The following is an 8,934-nucleotide window of genomic DNA, read 5'->3' as shown; positions in this document are numbered from 1 at the left end:
TTTTACCCTGATCCTCCTTATTCCCTCTATTCCCTTAAAACGAAAAGAGGGGCGCCTGGGTGGCACAGTCGTTGGACGTCTGCCTTCAGCTCAGGGCGTGATCCCAGCGTTCTGGCATCGAGGCCCACATCGGGCTCATCTGCTAGGAGCCTGCTTCTTCCTCTCCCACTCCCCCTGCTTGTGTTCCCTCTCTCGCTGGCTGTCTCTCTCTGTCAAATAAATAAATAAAACCTTAAAAAAAAAAATGAAACGAAACTACTAGGCAGGAGTATCAGTGACATGCAGTGGTGAAGAGCCCACAATTCTCAGGGTCGTCTTGGTCAGGTTGCTTTCAAAATCTTTATGCCTTAGTTTCATTATATGTCAGTAGGAATAATACTAAAGATGTTGTGATCTTTACATAAGTAAATGTTGTGGACTCAACGTCTGTGACTCTGTAAAAGTCATGTGTTGAAATCTCATCCCCCAATGTTATGGTATCGGGAAAGAATGCCTTTGGGAGGTGATTGGGATTAGCTGAGGCCTCATGAATGGGATTAGTGCTCAAATTAGAGTCACAAGAGTTTGCTTCCTCTATCTGTTCTCTGCCATGTGGGGATGCAGGAAGTTGGCAGTCTGCAACGCACAAGAGAGATCTCACCAGAATTGAACCATGCCAGCTCTGTAACTGTATACTGTAAGCCACACAGTATATGGTACATTGTTAAATCAGCCCCAACTGACCAAGACAAATACTTATAATGTATTTAGAACAGTGCTTACATACAAAAAATATGCCACTAAATATGAGATTTATGGCTTGGTGGCTTTACCTCATTGGGAATAGTATAACATTTCTCTCTGGTGTTAGTTTGTCTATTAACATTGATTTCCTGGAGGGATGCCTGGTTAAGCATCCGACTCTTCATTTTGCTCAGGTCATGATCTCAGGTCATGAGATCGTGGTTGAGCTCTGTGCTGGGGCATGGACTCTGCTTGGGATTCTCTCTCTCTCTCTCTCTCTCTTCCTCTGCCCCTCCCTGCTACTCTCGCTTTATTACTCTTTCTAAAAACAAACAAATGAACGAAACACATCACTTTCCTGTAATTAATTGACATAATAAATATGAAATTTGACTGTGACTGAATTCGGCTCGTGTTACCGACTCTTCCTGCAACACTCCCCTCCACCCTCAGTCCTCCTGGGTCAGCCTCCATTTCCATACGAATATTACATGACTCTTCAAATGTGTTTCTCCTGTGTGGTTTTCGCTTGCTTATTTAGTTTCCTGTGGCTGCTTTGACAAGTTACTACAAACCTGGTGGCTTAGAACAACAGAAATATATCTTCTTAAAGTTCTGGTCAGAAGGGTGAAATCAGGTCAGCAGAGGCCGAGGGTAGGACCCGCCCTTTACTCTTTCAGGGTCTGGTGTCTCCTGGTGGTGTTTGTGGTGTGGCTGCATCACCTCAGTCTTCAAGGCTGCCATCTTTCTTTTGTTTTATTTGCTGCAAAAAGCTTTATTGCTTCCACTTGGTCCACTTCTTGGGAGAGGACTCCAGGGTAGTTAAAAAGCTGCCCAGTGGCTGCAGGGAGAGGCTTACACACAAGCCCTCACACCAGAGGGATGCCAGAGGGGCCCCTCCAAGGGTGCTGGGCTTCACAAATTCCTAGTCATGCTTGAGGATGAGACTTTTAAAGAAATACTCACCCAGCCCAGCCTGGGGGCTAGCCAGGCTGCAGAAGTTAGTCAGGTGGTCACCCATCTTCTTGATGAGCTTCACCTCCTCATCTAGGAAGTGGGTTTCCAGGAAGGCACAGAGATAAGAGTCTGCCCTGGAGTGGGGGAGAGCCCAGGGTTTGCAGATCAAAAGGGCCTGGTTCAGGTTCTTCTCCAGAACCAGGGCAACTTTCATAGTGTTCAGGGTTTTACCCCACTAATTTTGGGAAGGCTTCTGCAGGTCCCTGAAGAGGACAGGGCCCCTGCGCAGGTTTTGCATCTTCCTGGAACTCAGAATCCTCGCATTTCTCTTTAGTCAGCTCATGGAAGAAGTGACCCAGCCCTCCAGAGTCACCTCATCAAGGTTGAGATAGAAGCCCAGAGAGGTGGGTGTAGGAGGCCCACAGATGCATGTTGACCAAACGGTTGATAGCAGCCTCCACCTTGGTGGAATAGTTGTGAGGAATCTGAGAGCTCATGATTGATCCATAATGAGGAATTAGGCTCAAATAAGGTGTTGGTTGCTCCCGGAAGGCTGCCATCTTTAAATCTCTGCCTGTTGGTCTTCATATCATCTTCTCTTCTTCTGTCTGTGTAACCTCCCTCTGCTTCTTTCTGGTAACACTTGTGATTGGAGTGAGAGCCTATTTACCCAATCCAGGATAATCTTCTCAAATCAAGACCATGAATCACATTTGCAAAGGCGCTTTCTCCTGATAAGGCAAGATTTACATATTTCAGGGATTAGTATTTAACCTCTTTGGGTGGCCATTATTCAGACTGTTACATAAGTGATCTAATCTTTGAATCTACAAATTCATTGATAATGGCACTAGTCTCATTTTTTTTTTTGCAATTGGTCTCACACGTGTCGTCACCTATTATTACACTGTCGATTAACTGAAAATAAGAAGATATGGTTTTTTTTGTATTTTTTTATCTTCTGTAGTAACAAGTGAGTATACTTGCACGTGATTATCAACTTCTGTTAAATTAAATTTAATAAGCTTTTATAATTATGAATATTACTTATGGTGAATGTTATTGTTAAAAATATTAAGTTTTCTCATTTTTCAGTGTATAGTAAATCTGTTCTTTTATTCTATTCAGGTGCTGGATCTTAAGGTTACCAAAATAGTACCATGTTCTTATATGCAAAAGCTTCACAGCTTAGCTAGAGAGATGAAAAATAAAGAAATAACTATAAACAAATGCAAGAATGCTAAATACACAAAGGGAAAACAAAAAGACACTCCCCTGGGAGTCAGATATTACTCCTGAACATGGTGGAGCTAAAATTGCTTCTATTATAGTGGTTATATGCAATTTGTATATTTCTGATCGCTAAATGCTGGAATCTTGATTGATAGACTTTGAATATTATTAATCTGAACTGCATGTGATATATAATTAAAACTTAAAATTTTTATGACCTTGATCTTAGCTCTTTGATACATTATGCAGAATAAAGTCATCCATACTTTCTTTTAAAGAACATAATCGTATTTGGCTACACTTTACTGTTTTTTGCTGAGATGATAGGGAAGGATCCTATATCTTGGTTTATTGACTTCTTTAATCCCCCCTTTCAAAAAATAATTATGCCCTCAAAGGAGAATAGTATTTTTTTTTTAAGATTTTATTTATTTGACAGAGAGAGAGACAGCCAGTGAGAGAGGGAACACAAGCAGTGGGAATGGGAGAGGAAGAAGCAGGCTCATAGCGGAGGAGCCTGATGTGGGGCTCGATCCCATAACGCTGGGATCACGCCCTGAGCCGAAGCAGACACTTAACGACTGCACCACTCAGGTGCCCCAAAGGAGAATAGTATTGTCTGACAATTTCTGCTCTACCTCCTGGACCTGTTCTCACGTGCAGATGCAAGTGGAATGAAATAACTTTGATCTCTTTTATTCTGATCCTCCAGTAATAATCTTTCTGATATGGCAAATAGCAGCAGTTTTCCTCTCATGATAGGCCTTTTAGAATTTTTTTCTCCTGGGACCCAAAAGGCATAGAATTAAGCTCAGAGGAGTTATGGGATCTATAGTCTGGTTCATACTATATTTTCATATATTGACAATTTTGTCTCTCAATAATTTATTCTAAATGTAATTTTTTTATCTCTAAGATTTTATTAATCTTGGGGCACCTGGGTGGCGCAGTTTGCTAAGCATCCAACTCTTGGTTTTGGCTCAGATCATGATCTCAGTGTGCTGAGATGAGTCCCGCGCTGGGCTCTGTCCTTGGCACAAAGTCTGCTTGTCCCTCTCCCTCTGCTCATTCCCCTGTGTACTTGCTCTCCCTCATAAATAAAAATCTTTAAAAAAATATTTTATCCATCTTACTAGAATCATTACATCTTGATTTTTTTCAGATTTTATGATACTTCTTTTCCTTTCTCTTCAAGAGATAGCCTATTCTCCTTGTTTCTCAATGACATAAAGTTCTCACTTGGGTCTAGATAACAATGAATACAAAACACCTATTTTATTTTAAATATTTTTGTTAAAGACACATTTTTCCATGACACTTACTGAAGATAGTAAGGGAGATTTCATTAAAGAGGATTATCACAATAGGGTTTTTGCAGTAGGGGAGAGAAATCAGGCTTAACTCTGAATAAGGAAAAGCAGGATTGTACAGCCAAGGAGCAAGGTGAGGCTCAGTGGATGAACAGTTACTAAGAGGAAACATCGAGGTTAGCGGGATTCTGGCTAAAAGGACTTGACAGGATCCTCAATGGGGGCGGGCCAGGATGACAAGATATCCAATGCGGGGGATGAGGGATTCAATCAGATATGGAGCGTGATCAGATACCAAAGATGGAGGATTCTGGCTAAACTGACTCAGCAGGATTCTTGCTAAAACTGGTGGACTTCACAAGAATGGAGATTGAAGGTAGGGCCTCACTGAGCAGAGGGCTCGGGGTGAATAAAGTTTAATCAGAGAGAGAATCTTTTTTCATTTTAGAGCATTTATGAGGGCATTTAAACTCTCTGGTATAATCTCTTACCGACAACACTTGTTGACACCTGCTGTTGGCCACACATTGCACTAGACCACTTACTGTTGGCCACACATTGCACTAGACCTTTTAGATCCATGGCAGGAGGTAGTTGTTATTCTTAGGTTAAAGATGAGAACACTGAGGATCAGAGAAATTAATCTGTGCAAGGTCATATAGCTAGGAAGTGGTGAAATGAAATTAGGAACTAATTTTCCCATTCATTGTTTCATCTGGCATATATACGTTGAACACTTACGTGGCAGGATTTCTTTTCCTTTAGTGCCTGTTCTAGGTCACAGCCGTTCTAGGTTACGGCCATTCTAGGTCGTGGCGGTTCTTGGTCATGCTCCTTCAAAGAATGAAGAGGTAGACCAGACAAAGAGTGGTGGGCAGCAAAGCAACGTTTATTGAGCGCTAATGCAAAGCTCCTGAAGAGGGAGGGGACCTGAGAGGATTGCCGATTTGGTGTTTAGATCTAGGGGTTTTTATGGTCTTGTTGGGGGGCTATTTTAATCTGATTAACCCTCCTTACACCTGTCACCCAATTGGGTTTTTTTCATCTGCCTGTCACATGGGAAAGGGTGGATGGCTCCTTGCAGAGACTTCAACCATCCTTTTAAGGGTGGTTTCCTCTTAGCGTGGAGGCCCCTTGTCCCTGTCTGCCTTTCTTCCAACTATCTATCACTTACTCTAATCAGGCACTGTTTTACAGTGAAGATACAAGAGAGAACAGAAAAAGATAAAGTCCGTCCTTCCACAAAGGCAACAATAGAATATGGGATAGGAAATGTTATTTCGTTAACCACATAAGTAAATGTATAATTTAATCTTCGATATTTGTTATGAAGAAAGAGACATGGTACTTTGTTATGGGAGGATTGGTTGTATTCTTAGGGAGAGGTCCTACAAGATTGCCTTGGAAAACATTCATTAGGGCTGAGCTATGAGAATGGGGTGTGTGGGGCGTCTGAGACACAGGCATTGCAACAGACTGAGTTGTGTCCCCCCTCCACTTCCCACCCCTCCCCTCCCCAATTCAAATGTCAACACCCTAACCCCTAACATGATGGTATTTAGAGATAGGGCTTTTGGGAGATTATCAGGTTTAGATGAGGTCGTGTGGGTGGAGTTCCCATGATATGATTAGTGCTCTTAGGAGAAGAAACGTAGCAGAGTTTTCTTTATTTTTCTCTCCTTGCATGCACACAGAGAAAAGAAGTTATGTGAACACACAATGAAATGGCATCAGCCTACAGGCGTGAAGAGGGACCTCATCAGAAATCCTCCATGCTGGCACCTTGTTAGCCTCCAGAACTATGAGAACATAAATTTCTGTTGTTTATGCCACAATCTATGTTAGTTACAACAATCCTGTTGTTTACACTGCAGCCTGAGCTGACTAGACAGGCATACACAAACATTCTGTACAAGACGACTTGGCCTGTTTGAAGACCTAGAAGGCCAGTGCGGGTATTGTGCAGAGTACAAGAAGGAGCGTCGTTTGGAATGAGGCTGAGGATTCAGTTCATGGTAGAGCCAGGTCATGCAGTCTTAGGACCAGCTTTAGGAATATGGCTCTTTATCCTGAGAGCGTTGGATAATCATTGAAGAGCTCATAACTTGACACATTTGCATTCTGGAAAGATCAGTCTTGGCCGTTATGCAGACTGGGGATACGAGATGGGGATGGCAAGGAATTGGACAAGAGCCAGGGATGGTTCTCATGTTTCTTCCTTGCACAGTTGAATTCATGGATGAGGGAATGCTGAACAAGGAACAAGATTGGAGAGAGGATGGAAGATGTGAAACAGTATATAAACCTCCAAACTTGCCTAATATATATCCCGATGTATAATCCCTTATAGGCCAGAGACAGAAGCAGATTCGGGGTAACCTTAGAGGTTCATTTTTGACATGTTGATTTTGAGATAACCTTGGAACATTTAAGTGATTAGTTCAAACAGGCGGTTAGTATACTAGTCTGGAGTTTAGAGGAGAGGTCAGGGAAAAAGATCTATTTTTGTGGGCATTTGCCAATAAGGAAATTGAAGAAATCGGGAGAGTATAGAATAAGAACACAGGACTGTCCAGAACCAAATAACCCCAAATATAATGACCAGCTGGAAGAAAATGACTTGTAAAAGTCATGAATGAAGGAAGAACCCTACTTCTCTCCCATCTCTCCCCTCTCAGAACTATTGCTTCTCTGCCTTTTTGGTAGCGTTTGCTATTTTGAGCTACTGGTGGAAGATGGGAGAGTTGGAGATGGGTAGAAATCTGGGTTTATCATCCTGTATTAGTTTTCTATTGTTGTTATAATACATGAGTACGTATTTAGTTGCTTAAAGCAATATATCTCTATTACCTTACAGGAGTCTGAAGAAGGTCTCACTGGGCTAAAATCAGGTATTAGCAAGGCTGTATTCCTTCTGGAGAGTCAAGGGAAATATTTATTTCCCTGCCTTTTCCAGCTGAAAGATGTCACCTGTGTTCCTTGGATTGGGACCCTTTTCTCACCTTCAAAGCCAGAAATGTCGCATCTCTAAATATATCTCTCTGACTCTGACCCTTGCTTCTGTCCTCATATCGCTGACTCTCCTGTCTCTTTCTTTTACTTTAAAGCACCCTTGTGATTTCACTGGGCCAGTCCAGATAATTCAGGATAATCTCCCCATCTCAATATCCTTAATTTAATCACACCTCCTGAGTCCTTTTTGGTATGTCCAGTAACATATGCAGAGGTCCTGAGGATTGGGTTGTGGACATTTAGAGGAGGACATTACTCTGCCTACCATGTACTCCCTCTCACTCATCTAGCTATGGCTCAAGCTCCAGTCACAAGTCCCCTCTTAGTAGGTTTGGTTCCTGACATGTAGGCTCCAACATGGTTTCAGATCCTACCAGACACCTCTGGCTTTGGGACTCTGATAACCCACTTCTCATCACTCACCTTTCAGGGATGGTGGATGCTGCCTGATGCTGCTAGTCTTGGGGGTGACTCACTTTTTCTTTTTTTCTTCTTTTCTTTTTTATCCTTTATATAGTTTACTGAGCTTCTTCGTCTTCTTTTTTTTTTTTTTTAATGATTTTTTATTGTAATATGTTAATCACCATACAGTACATCCCCGGCTTCTGATGTAAAGTTTGATGCTTCATTAGTTGCGTATAACACACAGTGCACCATGCAATACGTGCCCTCCTTACAACCCATCACCAGTCTATCCCATTCCCCCACCCCCTCCCCTCTGAAGTCTTCAGTTTGTTTCTCATAGTCCATAGTCTCTCATGTTTCATTCCCCCTTCTGGTTACCCCCCCTTTCTTTATCCCTTTCTTCCCCTACCGATCATCCTAGTTCTTATGTTTCATACATGAGAGAAATCATATGATAATTGTCTTTCTCTGCTTGACTTATTTTACTTAGCATTATCTGCTCCACTGCCGTCCATGTTGCAGCAAATGTTGAGAATTCGTTCTTCCTTATAGCTGAGTAACATTCCATTGTATATATGGACCACAGCTTCTTAATCCAGTCATCTGTTGAAAGGCATCTCGGCTCCTTCCACAATTTAGCTATTGTGGACAATGCTGCTATGAACATTGGGGTGCATATGGTCCTTCTCTTCACTACGTCTGTATCTTTGGGGTAAACACCCAGTAGTGCGATGGCTGGGTCATAGGGTAGCTCCATTTGTAACTTTTTAAGGGACCTCCACACTGTTTTCCAGAGTGGCTGTCCCAACTTGCATTCCTACCAACAATGTAGGAGGGATCCCCCTTCTCCCCACCAACAATGTAGGAGGGATCCCCTTTCTCCACATCCTCTCCAACAATTGTTGTTTCTTGCCTTGTCTATCTTTGCCATTCTAACTGGCGTAAGGTGGTATCTCAGTGTGGTTTTGATTTGAATTTCCCTGATGGCTAATGATTTTGAACATTTTTTCATGTGTCTGTTAGCCATTTGTATATCTTCATTGGAAAAGTGTCTGTTCATATCTTCTGCTCATTTTTTGATTTGTTTATTTGTTTCTCGTGTATTGAGTTTGAGAAGTTCTTTGTAGATCTTGGATACCAGTCCTTTATCTGTAGTGTCCTTTGCACATATATTCTCCCATTCCATGGGCTGCCTCTTAGTTTTTTTGACTGTTTCCTTGGCAGTGCAGAAACATTTTATCTTGATGAAGTCCCATATGTTCATTTTTTCTTTTGTTTCTCTTGCCTTTGGAGA

General features: G+C 42.0%; 1 pseudogene; it reads right to left on the bottom strand.

Annotated features, from left to right (window-relative positions):
- Positions 1 to 1,648: 1,648 nt before the first annotated feature.
- LOC100483368 lies at positions 1,649 to 2,177 on the bottom strand (annotated as a pseudogene).
- Between the last annotated feature and the right edge of the window lie 6,757 nt (positions 2,178 to 8,934).

The sequence above is a fragment of the Ailuropoda melanoleuca genome, chromosome 5 (genome assembly GCF_002007445.2).
Source record: "Ailuropoda melanoleuca isolate Jingjing chromosome 5, ASM200744v2, whole genome shotgun sequence".
Lineage (NCBI taxonomy): Eukaryota > Metazoa > Chordata > Mammalia > Carnivora > Ursidae > Ailuropoda > Ailuropoda melanoleuca.
This window is presented reverse-complemented; position numbering and strand designations above follow the sequence as displayed.